Source organism: Sciurus vulgaris, assembly GCF_902686455.1.
Source record: "Sciurus vulgaris genome assembly, chromosome: 7".
Classification (NCBI taxonomy): Eukaryota; Metazoa; Chordata; class Mammalia; order Rodentia; family Sciuridae; genus Sciurus; species Sciurus vulgaris.
In genome coordinates, this window is record NC_136467.1 from 131,328,901 (window position 1) to 131,350,949 (window position 22,049).

The window sequence follows — 22,049 nt, forward strand, 5'->3', positions numbered from 1 at the left end:
TATAGAAAAAGCCAGTGCAAGAGTAGCCCTGTGCTTGCACTTTTATATCTTTATGGCTAGGGTCTTAAATGTCCCCCAAAAGCCGAGTGTTGAAAGCCTGGTCTCCAGCCTGTGATACTATTGGGAAATGGTGGAGACTTGAGAAGGGGTGTGTAGTACAAGGAAGTAAGGTCACTGAGGGTGTATCAAGGACATATTGGTACTTTGACCCCTTCCTCTCACTTTTTGCTTCATGGCTGCCATGTGGTGAGCAGCCTCCTATGCCACATGCTCCTGCCGCCACGATGTCCTGCCTTGCCATAGGCCTGAAGCAGTAGAACCAAGCAACCATGGACTGAAGTCTGAAACTGTGAACAGAAATAAATCTTTCCTTCTTTTAAGTTGTTTATCTCATATATTTTGTCACAGTGACAGAAAACTGTAATCAGTGGAGCCCACATGGCTTGATCACCTCCCAAAGTTCCCAGAAAATGGAATGTATTGCTCTCCAAACTAAAAGCCTTGTAATGCTTGCAATTCAAGTTATTTCTACCCCCCTTCAGTATTCTCACAGATTTAAGCCTCTCAATAGTTACATGACAATTTAATTTCAACATGAATTTGGAGAGGAGAAATATTCAAAGCATAGAAGCCTTTCTCTAGCACTTGGCATTTCTGGGTTCAGAAAATGGAAGCAGTTTGGATGAGAAAGGAAAGTACCCAGAATATTCCTTCTCCAGTGGACGCACATCTATTAGTAACAAATGGCAAAGATTCTCTGCTTAACCAAACTCAGCTCAGGCTCCTGGGTGCTCCTTTACAACCAAAACTCAGACTTCTGTGTTTATCTCTGCATTATCCAATTTTAGCAAGAATCCTGCTAAGTCAGTTTAGTCATTTCCCAAATTTGGTAACCTTCTATAATCTAACAGGGTTCTTCATTCTCTACCATTCCACAGAGGATGTCTTATTGCAAGAATCCTGTTAGGACTGTTTAACCAGACTTCTTATTTTATCTCTGATGTTTCCTCTGACTGATTTTCTGTCCACTGACTCTGACCCTGACCCTGATTCTTCAATATAAATTTCCACTTTTCCTTGTATTTACTATTGAGAGCAACCTGTCTCCTCTACTGCAAAACCAATCATAGTTGTCCCTGTACCTACTATGATAGTACTAAACAGTGTATCTTTGAATCCTTTAACCACAATAATTTTTAGCACAACCTTTCAACTGTGGCTTATTCTTAACCTAAAATGTTTGAATACCCATCCTTATGGCCAAGAGCACATTTTAAAAACCTTTTGCCATCTTTCAAACAATAAAAATCATTTTAATAGCTATATGATATTAAAGATATTTAATAGCATAATAGCATGGAAAGATATTTTTTAAAAATTACACTTCCTCAAAAATATTAAGATTCTCTATCTTTGTAAAGTCTTTCTTGGCTTCTAAGGCCTGAGTAACTTGCCAATCCCATTTGTTACCATAGCACCCTGTGTTTCTGTCTTCATTACCCATGTTACACAGTAGTATAACTACCTGTTCAATAAATTTGTTTCCCCCTCTGGACTGTGAGCTCAGTGATGAGAGAGAAGCTAGCTGTCTTGTTCACCACCAGGTCAATGCATAACTATTGCCTAGTATTTGAAAAATAGTTGTTCTCTTAATAAAAATAAATATAGTAACAGAAAATGGAATGTATTGCTCTCCAAACTAAAAGCCTTGTAATGCTTGCAATTCAAGTTATTTCTACCCCCCTTCAGTATTCTCACAGATTTAAGCCTCTTTCTTGATGGTACTCCTACCCTTAATCTTTGTATCACTACCAGGTGCAAATAGTATCCAAAGACTGATATCCAGAAACATGTCTTGGCTAGGCAAGACAAATCAAATATTTTCTATTAAATTAAAATTTATCAATCAACAGTAGATATGGGAACGAAACACTAAAGGAAGTATTTAGACTTTTCTCCTTAAAAGAGGTACCCCAATTGCACCATAATGTATCAAAATTTGTATCTTTCTTTAATTAGATACCTATGGATGAATGTACAGGAAACAGTGTACATTGCATAACAAAGTATTTTCTTCATAATTTTTAATCACAAAACATGACCTTAAAAACAGGACTACTGCTTCTGGCAAAAAATAATTATAAATGAGAGCTCTTGTAGTAGAGGTCATGAGCATAGGCTCTGGCATTATACCAACCCAGCTCTGCCATTTCCTGCCTTGAAGTCTTGAGTAATTTACTCAACATTTTGTAAAGAAGCTTATAGAATATGGGTGAGCAATAAATGAAATAGCATGCATAAGCTCTTAGTAGAGTGGCTGACCCATGTAAGAGATCAACAAATGTTAAATATTATTACCATTATTATTTGAGTGGCTTTCCTTAGAAGTTCTTTGATGTCCTTGACAGTCAGAGTGAATATTCCATAGGTTTCCTCATACATCTTTTGGTTCTGTCCATCAGATTCTGAAATTGTGACTGTCAATATGTGTAAATGTGCCCCAAGCATACACCACCTTCACTTATTTCATTCAGAAGTCCAAGAATGATGAGCCATTTCCCTTTTCCTTCATGAGCTAGTTTTTCTCTTTAATTTCTAAGATTAAATGTCCTTTCCCATGTTTGTTTATTCATTCATGTATCCATTCAAAAGGCATTTATTGCTCAATAGTAAGTATTATGCATCCATAGATTCTACTCTGTAAATTGTAATGTAGAGGGAAACCTGAAGCATGCACACACACACATCTAATTTCATGTACAGGTAAAAAGGAATAAGGGCTAGGAAGAAAAGTCAAAGTACACTTTCTTTCAGATTGGAGAATCATTGATATTCAGAACTCACATCACATGCTCATATAGATGAAAGATGCTAGTGAGGATATAATAAAAATGGGAGCCACTATTCTTGTGCTTAAGTAACTTGAAGAAAACAAAACTAAAGCTAGTAGTGAGTTCAGTCTATATTCCAGCAATATATCACTATGTCTGACCCTCAGACATTCAGTTGAACAAAATACCCCAAAGAGTACTTGTGATAACAAATCAATAATAACTATCAAAAACAAGACAGGCAATCAAATATACCATAAACCACTGGATAAGGATGCTTCAAGCAGAAGAAAGAAAGCAACATGCACTCCCTTATCTATGTGAGGAAGAAAATCTGTGTGAATGGACATGTTGGTTTTGGCTTTCAAGGACTAAAGATGATGTTTACCAGCCAGATAACTTACCAAAGCCATTGCTTAAAATGCTGTTAAATTATCAATATTAAGTCAGTTCATAGCAAGATGACTTAATTGTCATAACTTGGAGATGTTTTTTGATCCCAGGGTGACACACAGACATAATGAAGATTATGTCTCTGCCTTCCAATCCCTAGGACATGGGAGACAATATCATAAATGATATGAGATGGGTAGAAATAACCATCTACATAAAGTTTACATGACAAGTCCTACAAGGGTAGCGTAAGCAAGAGCTGTGGAAGTACATAAAGGAGAGAGAGAATTATTTTGAATGAGGCTACAGAGTCTCCATAGAGGCAGTAGATTTCAACCAGGCCTTGAAGGACGGGTAGAATCTTCAAATATGGTGCTGGAAGGAGGGCAAGTCAGGTGAAGCAGGAGCAGAGGCCCAGGTGTAGAGTAGGGGGAGGGCCAAATGAACTGACATGTAGTCAAGTTAGGGAATAACTTTTCAAACTTCATGAAATCAGAGAACAATTCTTGAAGTGAGATTCTGTGTAGACACAAATTATTATTAAAGAAGATCCAGCTTTAAAATCCTGGCTGTTCCAGAAATCCACAGAACACAGTTTAAACCCCATAGCTGGAGACAAGGGAAAGAGATTAGCCTGGAAGGACAGCACATAGCTCAATTTGGACATTCAAGAGTTGCTGTGAACCTGGGGAAAACCAGGGCCCATGGGGAATTTCTGAACAGAGAAATAACAAAATCAGAGCTGGGTCAAAACAGGGAGAAACAATTTTATCTTTAAAAAATAATATGTAGTTGCAGATGGACAGAAGGCCTTTGTTTTATTTATCTATCTTTATGTGGTGCTGAGCATCAAACCCAGTGCTAGGATCACACATGCTAGGATAGCACTATGACACTGAGCTACAGCTACAGCCTAGAAATATTATCTTGAAGCAATATAAGTTTATAGAAAATAAAATCATTGTACATCATTATAAATCCTGATAGCTATAAAAAGGGACCACTTACCTATACCATTTTATGGGGGCTCTTTATGGCAGCCCTGGCTTCTGAGAACAGAATTTAGACTGGGGTAGAGAGAAAAAGGAAGGTTTTGCCATCTCTAGAAATTGAGGTTGAGGATGGTGTCATCAAAAGCATGAATTTTGGATACACAGGTCTGGATTTGAATCCAGCTTCTAACAAAGTTCCACAATCAAATCAAGATAATTTTCTCAGTTTCATATAATTGTGTTATAAATGAAGTTATATGGTCTAAGTGCTGAATAGTAGTTAGCATTCAGAACATGTTTTTTCAGTAAGACAAATTAATAGATCACATTAAAGGGAGTAGTGGGGGCAGCTATACCTGGCAGAGTAATTTGTACTAAAGTGGTTGCTTGACTTCCCTTGGTGGTACAAGCATAGCCCTGAGCTGGACACTTCTTTTTGGTGATGGTTTCTTCTAGCAGAGGCCCATTACAGTTCCTGATCATATTTCTTAGTTTCATTCCCACCTCCTTTTAGTGGAGACCACTCAGTCTTCTCTCCCCTGTGTGCTGATGACCTGCATAGCTGGTTTAGTGAGTTGAGGCTACAAACAAGATTCCTAGGCAACAAAGACAGAAGTTACCTTGTCGGCATTATCAAGAAGCCTACTTTGTGGGCACTATCAAGACTGATTATGCAGCAAATTGGTGAAAGGTCACACATTGTGAAAGGATGAATGTACAGTAATTGAAAAATATTGCTTGCACACTTTTAAATCTGGCCAATCTTGTGGCAGACAGTGACATCTAGGGACAAATTACAATATAAAGGCTGTATTCTAACTGCATCTCTAGCAGATGTCATGCATGCATCCTGAGTATAGGAAGGGCAGTGTCCGGAGCTGGCAGGTCATGCGCCCTGCCTTGCCTCAAGGTCATGCACCATGACTCATGGTCACGCCCCCTGCCTCGCCTCACGCTGAGCTAAGATGGCGCCTGCCGGATGCTGGCGGGGCATGCCTCTACCTGTTTACACACCTGTCAGACTATACCAGGTGCATCAGACTAGATTGTGTGGTGCTTCATGATTGGCCAACTACACTTCCTTATTCGAGTTCTGTGCGCGAGTCTAGTCTTGCCTTCGCGCGCTTTCCTCTGATTGGTTTTTGTACTTTATATTAACTGTGTTTATTCCCCTAATAAACGAGACTTGATCAGGCTTTTGTCTTGTCTCCATTTCCTGTGTCTCTTGTCTCTCTCAATCCCTGCTCCCCCCTCCAGGTACCCATTGAAGTCCTGCAGGTCGGGACAATTGGCGCCCAATGGTGTGGCTTTAGATATGGGGGAATTCGCGAGGGAAGAGGCGTGTAAGTGTTCAGCTGAAGGGAAAAAAAAAAGTGAAAGTCAGTTCAAGAAAGATCGCCGCGGGAGCCTGCCGCGCCGTTCTTGAAGGTACAGTAGCGCCTAAGTATGGGACAAGAATTAAGTAAGCATAAAGTTTTTGTTAAGCAATTAAAAGAAGCTTTAAAGACATGGGGAGTAAAGGTTAAGAGTAATGATCTTTTTAAGTTTTTTGACTTTATTAAGGACACCTGTCCCTGGTTCTCACAAGAAGGAAGCATTAATATAAGAAGTTGGAATAGGGTGGGAGATGCTTTGGGAGATTTTCACAGAACGTTTGGCCCAGATAAAGTTCCTATTATAGGAACTTTGAAGTCCTGCGGGTGGGGACAGGGCAGCAATTGCATTAATGGTTTCCAACAGAGATGATGTTCCTGTTTCCATAAGGCAGAGACAAAAAAGGAGGTTTGTCAAAGGCAGCCTCTGTGGTCACTTTGCTCAATTTTAAATTGGCTCAACATTTTAAGCTTCCTCAATGCCCACTTCAAGATGAATTGCTGGCTCTCATTTTGGGGTTTTGCCCAAGTGTCCAGGGCCTCCATCAAGCTCACCTGCTAATATCCACCCTCAGTGCTTGATTTGACAATTTTCTGTAATGCCTCCACCTGACTAGTGGCTGCACCTTGTTCCCATAACCACTGAAGGAATGGTAACCTTACTATTCAGAAGACTGAGTGAAGACTTTATCTTGCTTATGAATTTGTTCATATGGTATCCTTGGCATAGGCCTGAGGGGATGAGCTTTGATTGGATTTCACACCTGAGATTGATCTCCTAAGAACTCCATTGAAAGCCAAAAGAAGAATGGAGTGACAGAGAGCCTATTGATTTTTGACCCCAGTCCACTGATCACTTTTGTCATTATTTTCAGTGGCTGCTCTGAACAAAAATGCAGTGTCTCCACAGTCAGTCCTCACAGAATGTAACCTTTAATCAGGATTATGTTCTTCTACCTAGGGCAAAGGGTAGATGGGGAAGGCATATGAAGCAGTTTAGCAATACTATAGAGAGTCAGAGCTTGAGTGGACCATTAGGATAAATGACAATGTTAACAAACATAATATTTAGAACTTAGTATCTATTGAATACTCATGCATTAGACATTTATAATTGTTTTCTTGAATCCTTTCAATCACTCAATGAAGTAAACACTGACTTCATCTTCTGATTAAAAATATCTCATATTTAGTCTTCTTCAGTATAGGCAATAAGCTGGGTAGATTCATGATTCTATAACTCAAATGCTGGCACTTCACCCAGAGTCTGAGAATACAACCATTTGCAACTCCCATAAATTCCTACGTGAAGGAAGTTGAAAACCAAACTGGCTTTAGAACTCTTATTCACTTCCTGCAATCCAGAAGTAAAGGTACCAGTGTTGGAAGGTTCATCTTTTAGGGATCTGATCAGGGCCCATTTCTCCATATCTCCTTCCTTACACAATTTCTAGATTTCCATGATCCTTTGTGTAATTATTTCACCTAAATTATCCTAGGAGCTCCTCCAGTGTTAATATTAATTTTTCACATTACAGATTTATAGTTTGGTTTAGAAAGGGTTCATCTAAAGTAGCATTTCTGGTAAGTAACTGAGCCTGGATTTAGAACAACTGACAGAATGATTTACATTTTCTCTGTGTAATGTTATCTCCCTTTTCTCAAAGACTCTATAATGCTTTATCAATCCATCAATATTTGATAAATTTTGTTTCCTTTTTTCATGTTCACATAAAATTTTTCCTCAAATATTACAGTCACTTAGTTAAGGCGACCCCTTTAACAAAATACAGATTAATAACAGAAAAAAAAATGTAATTAATTAACACATGTTGTACACATACATGGGTGATACCCAGGAAACAAGCAGAAGCCAGTAGGGTCTTTGAATTCCAACTTACACAGCATCTTCAACAAAGAAGAAAACAATTGAGAGAAGTGACAAGACCAAGGAAAAAGGCCTTGAGTATTTAAAGTGGCAACTGTGGGAAGGCAATTAACTGGCGGATAAAGTCTGCTGAGTAAGGTCTGTTATCATTTCATCTGGTGCCATTTTCAGACAAGTTTCTGAATTTGTCTTCAGTGGTTGCCCTTTGGTCTCCCAGGTAGACCTTTCATCTTTATAAAATTATGTACTGCATTTAGACCACTATAGAGAGAGTAGAGAGCTTTCATGCATCTGCTTCTTGTTTGCCTTCAGCCCAGTAATACCTCATACTTGGGGGTGGCATATTCTGGTCTCTTACACCGAGTAGTCCTGCTACAGGCTTGCCAGAATAATCTTATTTATACAGTAAAAAGTAACTTGCAACCTAGTTGCACTCAAGACTTTTTCCAAAAATAAACAACCAGAATACTTGGACTGTGGGGAAAATGTAGGAGAAGGAAGGTAATTCATATGTACATGCACAGTAACAGCCTCTGACTTTGGGTATCTTGTCATGACCTGCTTCCTTGTAGTACTTGTCTTAATTTATTTTTGTTGCTCTTTTCTTTAGATTCTTTTCATTCTCCATGCTATGGGAGTTCAACACAAAAGAAAGTATATCATCTTGAAAGTAGGAAAGCATGTCATATTTTTCTTTGATTAGTACCAAGGGCACTGTTTGTTTTCCTTAAATCACATCACACCTGGTCTTCAGACACTACCACTTTGGAATGGTGAAAAAATTTAACTATGGTCATTATTGGAGTGCCTTGCCCTTTAAAATAACATCCTACATGAAAATATTCCATGGTTTGGAAAATAGAAAGGGAGTGGGAGAAGGAGGGATTGAAGGTCTCCTGATCTCTTATATAAAGCCAAAAGATACTGTGTGTTATAATATCACCTGCAAGCCAAGTGTGAAAATAAAAATTGACTCTGAAGAGATATTATAGGAGTACATGCATTTCTGGTTCCTGGCTTTGGGAAGAAGTGAGAGAAGGTTCTCTCCTAAGAATTAACAAGCATAATGCTACACTCTACCACATTTGGGCCTGAAAAGCTGCAAGGTAAAAATGTAGTTTAAAGTAGACTCGTAACTGTACCCCAAGATGTCTGACTTAAACAATGGACACACTATTTACAGAATTAGAATTTAAACCCATGCTTCTGAAAATTACCATAGATATCAGTTTTAAGAAACAAACAATAAAAAGTGACTGAATACATGAGTAAATAAGCACCATGATTGAAAGTCAATAGACACAAATTCTAGAATCTGAGCTGTAAAAACTATAGATATTGGAGTTACTTGATATGAAATACAAAATATCATTTATTGTGTTTAGAAAATAAAGAGAATAATGAAACTTTAGAGAATGCAAAAAGGTAAAAAATATTGAAGATCTTGAAGATAGATTGCTAATATCCAATAAATACATTTTGAGTGAATTATAATAGCAAATTGGGAAGGGTCAATATATAGTACAATAAAGGCTGACATTTTGTAGAATTGGTGAAAGATACCAATTATTATATTCATAAAATCCAATGTATTTTGTATTGAAACTGAAAAATACTATAAACAGTGAAAAATATTGAACCTATTGATAAAGGAAAGATAAAATTGACTTACAAAGAAAGGATCCTCAGAATGACAACATACTTATTAGACAACAGAAACAATATCACAAAAGTACTAGAAGAAAATCAATGTCATTCTAGAACTTTGTAATCTTCCAAACCATATACTTAAAAAATGAGAGTTATGTACAAACATTTTCAGGGAAATAAAGAGAGTCAGTGCTACCAATAGATGATTCTCTCTCACTAAAATAGGCTTCTAAAGTGCTTTTTTCCTGAGTAAAAAAAAATCCCACAAGGAAGGTCTATGATATTTGAAGTAATTGTTAGCAAATAAAATATACGAATATGGACAAATTGAAGGAAATCTTGGTATATAAAGTAATAATAATGTTTGATATGTTGGGTTAAAAGGAATAAGGGTATAATGAAAACCCTAGAAAACAGCACATATGTCAGGAGCGAAATGAATGGAGTCTGTGTTCTATGCTCTCTCAAGTAACCTAAATGAAAGTAAAAATATCGATTAGTTTTTGGAAAAATTTTATTTTAAAATTTACAGAAAAGTTGTAGTGGTACCATGAGTAATTTTCTCTTCTGAACCACAGACATGATGCAGTGGCTCATTGGTCCCATCAGGTGGTGATACATATGTGAAGATGCTAACGCTGATCATTTTTTTTTAAGTGAGACCTTTCAGGTTTTTCTCTTCACTGTGGTAAAGTTATACTTTTTTTCCTTTATTAAAATATGTGTTTGATGGAAAGTATAATGAAACTACATAAATGGCCTATTCCTCATCAACTTTTCTTTGTAAATATGTATGTCATTTGGACTCATGATTCCTTATTTTACTAAATGGGTTATAATTCATTATTTTCATTATTTTGAACCTCAAAGTGTCTTTAGTTCATCAGTGAGAGGCCCGTATGCCTGATTACATTGTTGATTTGAAATGCACCCATTATTCCTTGAATTCTTCCTTATTTAATGACATGAAAAAGATGTCCCAAACTCATCTAGTCCTTTCTTTGCAGTCCCCACAGGAAGCTTTCCCTCACCCTGCTCTGGCTCAGACCCCTAAAGCAGAAGCATCATTGTCATCCTAGAAGCCACCCTAGTCTGCTTGGACTTCAACAACCCACCAGCTGCCTCCTCATAGAGGCACTGCTCTCCCCTCTCTTGAGTTTTAATACTCTGAAGTAGAGTCTGTCTTCATCCCCAGCCATCACTCACCAACCTCTGCCATGGATACTTCTGCCCTACTCAGGTTGTCTTCCAGAGGGAACACCCAACCCACCCACTCAAACTCCGATACCCCTTGTCACACCTCTGTTCCATGAGTTGTCCCACTCATTCAGAATCCAGAACCTTTTCAACATAGCTTCAACACCCCTTGTCAGGCTATGAGTGGCTACTGCTGCTATAGGATAGTGAGCTCTTACCAAAAATCAAATTCTTGAGACACAAAATTATAAAAACCCTGCTGAGTCAAGTTCACCACAAGGTAATACCAAAATTTTCCCAGATTTACAAAAACTTAAAATACTGAAGATATAAAGTGTTGATGTTGAGGTGGAGCAAGAGGAACTCTTACATACTACCATTAGAAATGTGAATTGCTAAACCATTTTGGTACCCAAGAAGATATTAAAGTTCAACATAGAGAAATAGTGCAGTCTGGCATTTCTGCTCCTAGGTAATACATTCCGAGAATTCATAAGAATAGTTATATCAGCAAACCTGGAAACATCCCAGATGTCCAGCAACAATAAAATGAATAATTCTGGTATATTTTATACAACATAAAAATAAAATGAACAAAATAGAGCAATACACAATACCCCATAAAGACATGCAAAGAAAACAGAATATATACAGTATGTTTCTGTTCAAAACAGGAAAAACTCCCATTTGTTAGCAATGTATGCCAAGGTAGCAATGCAAATAAAAACTAGTGATTACAAACAAAAAATTTGGACAGCATTAATTCTAAAAAATCAAGGGAGATAAGGAACAAGGAACAGAGATGAGGCAGTCTTCTGAGTGCTTGACCATGTTTTATTTCTTGGTCTGGGTGATGGTGTCTATGCTCTTCGGAATCATGTACTACACTGTACATCTGAATTTCATGAACTTTGTGTGTTATACTTCTCTCTAAAAAGTGAACTAAAATAGACAACTCAGGAAAAGAAATATTTGCATGCAAGTAATAGATTTGTGATAGCAAAAGTTTTGGAGTGAGGGAAATTATTTAAAGGTGTCAACCAATTTTGGAAAAAGAGAACAGGGTTTAATTGTTTGGAAGGGGAAATAAGCAAATTGACTTTCAAGGCAACAAAGCAAAGCAGTTCCCAAAATTTTAATATGACACAAAAATAAGAAATGCTGCCTCTGCATGCCAGAATCCACAGATGTCCTAAGGATAATAAGATTATTTTGTAGGATCATAAATATCATCCTCCTCCAACTTAGCTCAATATCTTCCTACACATTCCATGTTTCCTTATAGGGTAGGGAAAAAAGACAGCAAAATCAAAGTCCAACTCATTCTCTCATGGTGATCAGAAACATGACTTTAATTGAGGATACATGGTCTAGAACAAAACATCACAACATGAACTTATCAGTCAGAAAGAAAGAATATTAGTTTTTACCTGGAACAACTAATTCTCATCTAAGAGAGGATAATTATGTGAACATATGTTCAGAAGCATTGTTCAAATACTAACTAGCTCTTCCGTGCTCTAAGATTCTTCTAATTCTTGCCTTACTACAGAAGAAAAGGGGAGAAAATGCAAAATGCATGTATAACTCTATTATGTTCTGATACTATAACAGTAATTGAGATACAGCAAAATAACTCTAAGTCATGGAAAATAGGTTCAGAGAAGAGCATCTGGAATGGTCATAATACATTAATGCCTACCTTCTCTGACAAGCTCACCTTGCTGAACATACTTCTCTCCAAGACTTCAGGTAAAATTTCTGTGAAGGGCAAAAACTGTCACTAATTTATAAACTTAAAGGTACTTAAACAGTGGCAAAGGCAGACAAGAAAATAACACATATCATCTTTGGTTTCACAAGTCAGTACAGATTTAATCCTCCTTAAATATATCTAGAAGAACATGTATGATTCCAAATCAGAGACTGATTTCAGAAAGGTCTTACACCTGTTCAAGTATTGATCCAATCAAGAATAATGCCAAATTAAGAAATATCAACTAAAAAACAGACTTCTGAGAATTTATTCCATTATTCAATGACTTTAAATCTTTTATATATACTTATAAAATGCACCTTGAATGTCTACTTGAGACCAAGAAGCACCTGCAGTAATATTATTCACCTATTTAATAATTTGCAAATTAGCCTTTTAAAAAAACAAGTTTTAAAAATTTTATGAAAGAAAACAGTAAACAAGCACAAAAAGGAAAGAACAAAGACCTCCTGAGCCTCAGAACTGTGATCGAAGACAGTGGATGTCTTGGTACTCCATAGGCACTCAATTGGTATTCACAGCCATTTAAAGTGACAGGAGCTGGGGATGTAGCTCTGTAGTAGTGTCATGCTTGCCTAGTTTGTAAAAGGCCCTGGGTTCAATTCCCAGCACCAACCAAAAATAGGTAAAAAAAAAAGTTACCATCCTCCAAAGAAATATGATTCAGCACTGCTTATGAGAATCTTAAAATTACAAATCCAAATGAAGTACAAGACAAGATAAAGCTAAAACATTAGTAGAAATGATCAGAATGATGACACAGAAAAAAAGGCATTACAAAAGCTTAATCTAATATCAAGATTTAAAATAAAATCAACTCAAAACAGATGAAAGACCATGGAATTGGACCAGAAGCTATGCAAGTCCTACAAGAAAACAGAACATTAACACTCCAGCTTTTAGGCACAGGCAATGATTTTCCCAGCAGAACCCCTAAAGCTCAGGAAATAATTCCAAGACTTAATAAGTAGAAACACATGAAGTTAACAAGTTTCTGCACAACAAAGGAAACAATAAGGAATGTGAAGAGAAAACCCACAGTATGAGAGAGTAATCTTTGCTAGCTACTCTGTGATAGAGGATTAATATGTAGAATACATAGAGTTGAAAACACTTTACACACAAAGAATTCAAATAACCTAATTAATAAATGTACAAATGCATTAAACACACACTTTTCAAAAAAAGAAATACAAATGTCCAAAGTATACATAAAAAAATGTTCCACATCATTAGCAATTAGGGAAACTCAAATCAAAACTACACTGAAATTTCATCTCTTATCAGTCACAATGGCAGTTATCAAGAATACAAATAATAGGGATGGGGTTGTAGCTCAGGGGTAGAACACTTGCCTATCAGTAGCACTTGCATGTGTGAGGCACTGGTTTCCATCCTCAGCAACACATAAAAGTAAACAGCTTAAATACAGGTATGCAAAAAGTAAGGGCCACGCTGACATTAAAAATAAATCTTAAAATAGAGAAGATAGAGAAAAAAAAGAACTTTATTATTGGTGGGATGGCAGATTAGTAAGACCACTATGGAAATCAGTATGGAGGCTCCTCAAAAGACTATGCATTGATCCACCATATGCCCAGATAAGACACTTCTCTGTATTTATCCTGAAGAATGAAAATCATCTTACTACAGTGATACAAGCATACCCAGATTTGTAGCAGCACAATTCACAATAGCCAAACTATGTAACCAGTCTAGTGTTCATCAATGGATTAATGGATAAAGAAAATACTATATGTATATATATATATATATATATATATATATACACACACACACACACACACACACACACACTTTTATTCAGCCATAAAGAAAAATGAAAATATGTTATTAGCAGGGAAATGGATGGAATTAAAGACCATTATGTTAAGTGAAAATAAGCTAAACTCAGAAGGTCAAGAGTCTTGTTTTCTCTTATATGTGGTAACTAGAGAGAAAAAAAGGAAACAAAGATGGGGTAAATCTCATAAAAATCAAAATGGAGATCAGTAGAGAGAAGGGACCAAGGGGTAAGAGGCAGGGAGGGAGGTGGGAAGTGCTGAGAAATGATATTGGTCAAATTATACTGTTATATTGTGTGCATGCATGAATATGTAATAACAAATCCCACCAATATGTACAACTACAATGCCCCAATAAAAATATAGGGGAAGTCTGTCAAGGTGGTGTATGCCTGTAATTCCAGTGTCTCAGGAAGCTGAGGCATATGACAAGTCCCTCTCCTTTGGATATATACTTTTAGTAGTTGGATTGCTGGATCATATGGTGGCTCTACTTTTAGTTTTTTGAAGAATCAACATATTATTTTCCAAAATGGCTGTGCTAATTTACATTCCTGCCTACAGTATGAATTTCCTTTTCTCCAAATTCCTCTCCAGCATTTGTTATTTTTTAAAAATAATCTTTATATTACTGCTTTGAGATTCCATCTGTGTCCTATAGAAAACCACTTGCACTGTCAGGTCTAATTGTTATGTCATCTGTGCACTGTCCATGGTACACAAATAACACATTGTTCTATTTATCATATCTTGGAAATATTCCAAAAACTAGGAAAACCTAACTCCTCTTCTTCAAATCACTTCAGAATTGTTGCATTGGATGGTAAAGTGCAATCAATTATGGTATCCTGTTAATTTGAGGCTCTATTAAATTTAGACATTGGTTTTCTTCCTCTAAGTTTTGGAGTCCTATTTCTGATTTTTCCAGAAAAGTCCTTAGCTCATAAGTGATTACAAGGAAGATGCTTATGGTGTCAAGTTGCTGCTGAGAGTTAGTCATGGAAACCAGCCTTAGGAGTCTGCTGGGTAGTGACATTTCTCATTGAATATTCTAATTTAGGATTCTGATTCATCTGGTGGAAGTATGCCAGAAAGATGGAATTGGGAAGAGAAGGAGGAGAGAAGGTGAAATGCTAGTGCATTAGACTGAGTGAGCTGCTCCCAGACATCATGGTGTCCATTGTAGCATCCATCCAATTGTCCAGCCCAGGGCTCAGATGGAGCCAGTTCTCAGTATGTGTTGCCAGAACCTCCATTGATCACAACTGGTCTGCATCCTTCAGCAAGTACCTCTACTCTATGATACCTTGGACACTCTCCAGTGGGTCTTCCTTAATGCCTTTTAGAAAATGGTATAGTTTTGCTGCCCATTGGTATTTCAGGTCATGAGATAGAGTCATTCCTGGGAACCACATCATTTCCATATCTATTTATCATCAGTCTTTCACCATTAGGTTGTGAGGGTCACCTGGGAGGGGACCTGGTCTGTTCTCTCACAGTACTTAGATACAACAGTTCTTGGAAAGCCGTAGGTACTCCATTAATATGTTTAGAGAGAACAAATGGATGGATGGATGGATGGATGATTAAACTCAATATGGAATCCAATAGGAAATCAGTCTACATTATCTCTCTCAACAGCCCCATATGTCACACAATTCTGATTATCACTGTTCTGAATTAACAACCAACCAACCCATAACTGCTCTCCTCTGTCGGCTCAAAAAAAAAACAAAAAACAACAAAAAAAAAAAAACAGGAGGGGAAGGGATAGTGGGAACAAAAGTGTCATTCAAGATGGAAAAAGTAGGAATACATAGAAACAAATGGAAGATGACTAATATGACTCATATTCATGTGTCAAATACATACCAACATTATATCAACTATAAACAAAAAAAAATTGTACTTGTAATGAAAACCACTCTCAGTACACAGTCTGCAGAGCTCCCACTTTAAAAACTGGCCTCAGGCGGAGCCCAGACACCTGTATTTGTGGAGCCCCTCTGATGATTCTAATGCCTGACAAGGTCAGAGGACTGAGAGTGGCCCAAGGGGGGAAAATTGAATTAAGCGTAAAAAATGTGATGCATCCATTTTAATGGATAGGTCAGAGGTACCTGCCATGAACCTGACTCTGGACCTCACAGTTTGATAGCCAACCCTCAAATATCAGGCAGTGCACTGCTGTTCTGATCACAGAAAAGCTGTTGAGAATAATGTGACTAGCTTATTTCAACATATCTCCAACTTGAACACATAATAATTGTAATAATAGCAATTACCTAGAAGCCTTAGGTACAGATTCCATATCCTGCTCTTTCTGATCCACAGTTGGAGATCCTGATCCACAGATGGAGATCTTTCAGCTGAGTGCCAAGAAAAAACTAAGATGAAAACACTGCTACAACCTGATCTAGGAAGTGCTGCACAATAATCCTGCTGTGCTGTACTGGCCACACATGCCAATCCCATTTCAGCGTGAGAGGAGATTGCACATGGTGTGAACACCAAGAGGTAAGAACCCTTTGGAGGACAATTAGGAAACTGCCCCCATGTCCATGTGTCTCTGTTAGTCACAGTAATCCAGAGAGAACAAACCAATAAGATAATAAATACATAGTTCTCCCTGAGTATCCATGCAGTATTGATTCCAGGACCCCTTGCAGATATCACTAATGCTCAGTTGTTATATCAAATGACATATTACTTAACTACAGCTCCCATTTTCTTTGAAAAATGGCTTTTTAAAAAACTGATACATAAAACCACAAAGTTGATTTGATTATATGTATCAGTTTTAATGTCTATAGTAGCTCAACTCACAATAGCTAACCTATGGAACCAACAACCTAGGTGCCCTTGAAAAGATGAATTAATAAAGAAAATGTGGTCTATACAGATATGATGGAATATTACTCAGCCTTAAAGAATAAAGTTATGGCAATTGGAGAATATCATGCTAAGTGAAATAAGCCAATTCCCCAAAACCAAAGACTGAATGCTCCAGATCTCACTTTTAAAATAAAGTTATAATTTTTGAAGCCATGTTTTAGTACTGTGAATCATTATCTTCAGGAGACCGTTTCTCTGTATGTCGGCACCATGGCCAAAGTACCAGGAGCATGTTGGGTGCGTCCCCTGTGATTTAACCTCTTGGGCATCTTCCCTTCTGCTCAGGTAAGGCTGAGAACCTGTCAGAGTACTGTTGGAGGCTCCCTGACTGCTCACGGTGTGGCCTGGTGGTCAGTGTGTCACAGGATCCTTGAAATAAATTTCTTCTGTGTGTGTAAGAATAAAGGAAACCCTGGAAAGAAGGATGTGTTCTTGTTTTCTTCTCGCCTCCATTTTATCAGAAGAGCTGCCTTCTCTGAAGCATATAGTGGCAGCCCTAGTTTGCATATACAGTGCTACTAAACATGAGCTTCCTCAATGGATGTGCTGATGCTTGGTCTATACAATAAGGGGCACTAATGGTGATTGGACAAGAATCTGGCCAGTGTGATTTCATGAACAATCATGATCAGGACATTGGACTTGAATTTCATCTGAGGGATTCATTTGGTTACTGCTTTCTTAAGACTGTGTGGATCATGCAAGGCCCACCCCATCCTGTATCCACACGAGTTGAAAGCTACCCTTTGATCCCAAATGCCTGAAATAAATTGTGTCCTTATCAGTGCATACGATTCTGTCAAAACTTGTGCTATTCTATTAAGAGATCTTTCTTCTTCTCTTAAACTTAAGATCAGTAGGCAATCTGAGAAAAGGGAGATGGATACGGACAGGTCTCCTGACCAGAAGAATGGAGAAAATTCTTTACTCTCTAGAATTGGGTTCCTTGAGGCTTACTAAAGGGTGGAGTGATAGTGAGACATTTGGCCATTTTTTTATTAGTATAACAAAATTTCTGAGATTATCAGTGTACAAAGAGGAAAGGTTTTATTTTGGCTTAGAGTTTTGGAGCATTCAGTACCCAGGCTCACCATGATCCATGGATGTGGGATCCAAGGACCCAGGCAGTCCTGCCTGTACAGTCTTGCTGGTTGCAGTCCACATGGCCACTATCTTGGGCAGGTGTTGCACGCTACCTGTACTTTCCCTCAGCAGTCATACCTGTCACAGCATCTCTGCCTTCCTGGGGTCTCACTGCAGCTTCAGCTTCACTCCCACAGTGCCACACATCACCCTGGAAGGGGCTATCTTGCAGGGGCTCTAACCTTGCCACACACTGCCTGGCCTCCCAGGCCATTCTCTGTATACTTTTGGTTGGAAGTGAGTTGTTGCAGCCATTGCAAAAAACAGTATGCAGTTTCCTCAAAAAATTGAAAATATAATAGTATGATCCATTGATTCCACCTCTGGATTGTTTGTTACAGAAAATAATTCACTGTATAATCTCAATATATTCTTCCTCACACCAGCATACTTATAAAATATAATCTTAATATATTTGTGGAGGAAGAGCCCTATAACAAAAAATGTGCCTAAGTTCCTTGTAATTCATAATGCAGTCCCCTAATGTCAGCCTCCAGATTTAGATGGTGTAACAAACCTTTATTTGTTTAGACTCATTTCCAGAACATTCTTGCTTGCTGCATTTGAGAAGAGCTTTTTCCCTCCCCTGCTCTGTATCATACTTTTCTGTCAGGGTCCAGGAGCGGCTCTGCTTGAGACTGAGTGTCATTAATTGTCATACTGACAAAATGATCAAGAGACCATCAACTTCTGACCATTCCTATCATGTCCCCTAGGACACAATCCTTGTCCAAAGAATCTGCCAAGAAACAGCACCCATTCAGCTCCTGTCATTCACCCATTCCTCTTTTCAGGCCCTCACCAACTGCACCTCTCCATTCTCCTCCAGGCATGCCCATGGTGCGATGGATTGCAATGTATAGTTTTGAGATGGGGTCTATGTATATACTAACATGTGTGACTCCTAACCAAGTTAATGCTTTGCTTATCATCACCACCACTTATTCTAATACCATTTTAAACCAGACACTAATGGGATTACATCTTAAGGAAATGAAGAATGTTAAGAAGCAAAATTATCCTTAAGAGCACAATTGCAATCTATCCAAATATTCAGTAAAAGAAGATCATATAAGTTACAGAGCATTCATACTCAGAAAGTCCTTTTGTGACATGAAAATTAATGATCTATATCTTTTGGTTGGCATGAGAAATTTTTGTTTTTTATGTGAAAAGGAATATCAGTTAATTTCAATTTATGTGCCAGGGGATTGTGTGAATTTACATATAGGGATAAAGTATGGATCAGCACTGTTTTACTTGGGTTCAGACTCCCACAAGGTACAATAAACTGGGCAGCCACTAACAAGAGAAATTTATTTCTCAGAGTTTTGCAACCTGGGGGTCCACCATCAAGATGCTGGGATATGAATTCTGGGGAAGTCCCTGTTTTGGGTTGCAGACTCCCAATTTCTCCTTGCATCTTCCTATGGTGGAAAGAGGGCCAGAGAGCTGTCTATGGTTTCTTTTCCAAGGGAACAAATCCTGCTCATGAAGACTCCACCCTCATGACCTAATCACTTCCCAAGGGCCCCACCTCCTAGACCCACCAGCAGGGAATTAGGGCTTCCAAATATGAGTTTTGTGGGAGGACACATATTCAGTCTGTAACAAGCATCATGTATTCCACTGAAGTTTTTTAAAAAAATCTGTGATTTACTTACAAAAAAATTATAGGAGTGTTCAAGGAGGCCATGCTGGCTAACTCCACTGAACTTCATTTCCCACAAATATTCCCAAGCACAGGTAGAACAAGGTAAAACCAGGAACACTGAGGAAATGTTTGGGAAGAACATATCCAAAGGGATGTCACTGGCCCAAGAGCCTTGTGTTTCTGTCTTCCTTCTTTATCGTGCTTGGGTAAATTCCATTTGCCCATCTGTACCCTCTGGCCACACCGCTGCATCCTACCTGGGGCCCTGAAGGTGAGTGCTGACCTTTCCTGACTCAGTACCTTACTCGCTCTTGACTTCTAATTGGGATCAGCCAGAGAGTCAGTCACCTGTAAGGGAGAATAGGAAGGTGGGGAAATAAGGCTGAACTTCTTATGCTGATGTCACCACTCCTGTCAGATAGTCCAGTCCAGGAACATACCTCTTTTTGTCCCCTTTAACCCAGAGGAATATATTGTCAGTATCATGGGGTAGCCAACACCCTCAACATTTCAGTGACTACTAGAACAAACATTTGTGACTTTGTTCTCCTTGTCTTGGCTAAACTTGGTCCAGGCTGCCAGTTGGGTTGAGATTTCTCCCATGGGTCTCCTTTTTTCTGGATCCATCAGAGCATTTTCTTCTGTTGGAAAATGACAGAAGCACAAATGGAAGAGCATGGCAGACAAGGCCAGGTCTGGCGCTTGCGGGTATCCCAACCTCCACTGTATTCTATTGCTCTGAGCAAGTCCATCAGCCCTGTCCTAAACCAGTAAGGTGGAGAGGGACTCTCTATTCTGGGAGACACCTCAAGGTCACATGGTTCAGAAAGAAACACTAGAACAACAGTTCTCTCCATCCCAAATGACTGACATCTCTGCTGCTGCTGTCTCTGGAATACAACACTATTGCATGTTGTCGACATTAGACCCTGCCTGGGCCTATACTTCTCCACCTACGTGGGGCTACATTGTAATAAACCCATCAGAAAACACTAAAAGTAAAAAATGCACTAATGCAGCAAACCTACCACCCATCCTTGCTCTGCAGCACAGCCCACTGTAGAGGGTCACAGCCCATTGTAGAGTCACAGCCCAGTGTAGAGGGACACAGTCCACTGAAGAGGGCCACAGCCAACTGCAGAGGGTCAGATGTTTCCTCTCCTGATCCTGAGGCTGGCTGGGAGCAGGGCTCCAGCCACAGTTCAGCATCATAAGAGAATATCGTACTATTTATAACGGGTCCAGAAAAGGATGCAAACTCAAAATATGGTTTTTACTGAATGCATTATTGTCATTTCTGCATCATTGTAAAGTCAAAAAATCCCAAGTCATTTCTGCATCATTGTAAAGCCAAAAAATCCCAAGTTTATTGGCCAGGGGCACCTCCCTGCAGCCATTCTCTGATCTTGTTGGGCTTGTAAAGAGACAGTGGGGAGTGGCAGGGGAAAGAGGTGGGCCCCTGGATACAGGGAGAACTGGAGAAGTTAAATCAGTCCACAGATGCTATCAACAGACAGGAGACTGAACCTGAGAATGCTCATCATAAGTTCCTCTCAGTTCTGGTTGAGGCAACAGTGAAACTGGATGAACTGGTGAGGAAAATTGGCAAAGCCTTGGAGGACTGGAAGCCCTGCTGGGAGGCATGGAGTGGGGCATGGGTGTGGCAGGCTCAGAAAGCCACTCAGGATTTACAGAGGGCCACAGACATGCTCTGTGCTGTCAAAGTGACCTCCAGCTGCTGGAGGATGACAGGCTGCAGTTGACCTGGCAGGAGATGGAGAGTCTGGAAGCAGGGCAGACCAAGAGGAGGAGCAAGCTGGTTATTAAGGAGGCTGCAGCCAGGTTCCAGGTACAATGCTGCCATAGGCAGCATGTGACAGCTGGAGAAGAAACTCAAGAGGGCCATCAAGTCCAGAGTTTATTTTGAACTCAAGGGAAAGTACTGTCTGCAGCTTGAGCAGCTGAAGAAGACTGGGATGATCTGCAAGCCACACGGACACTGGAAAAGGGTGAGTGCTAGGCAGCCCTGAAAAACTTGGGGAGGATCTCCAATGAGATCCTTCAGTAGCCTCAGCTGTGCTTCAGTGCCAAGGGGTCTGGGGCCTGTGGTGGTCACCAAGGGCAGTAACAGGTCATTGGAGAACCAGGTGGGGAGCCAGCCTGAGCCAGATGCTGTTTCTGTAGTAACTGTGTTTGAAGATGACTCAAAAACAGTTTGAGTCAGGTTTAGTTCAGGACCACTGAGCTCATCTGAGTTCCCTGCAATCAAAGGATCTGGCAGCCTGGATCTGTCCAACCCAGTGTCCCTGTCAGAGTTTGGGAAGATGTTCCCAGTGCTGGTTCCTTGAAGTGAATGCAGCAGGGCCTGCTTTCCTGAATGTCAGGGAGAATGAGGAGACAGGGCAGAAAGGGCAGAGAAAAAAAACCGGTGGAAAGCCAACAACAATCGAG

General features: G+C 39.1%; 1 protein-coding gene across 1 annotated transcript in view; it reads right to left on the reverse strand.

Moving 5' to 3' along the window:
• The window catches only part of LOC306665789 (uncharacterized protein), a gene marked incomplete at its 5' end in the record, with an annotated part of 729,076 nt that overhangs the window by 442,186 nt on the left and 264,841 nt on the right, over positions 1-22,049 (reverse strand). The window lies entirely within an intron of this gene.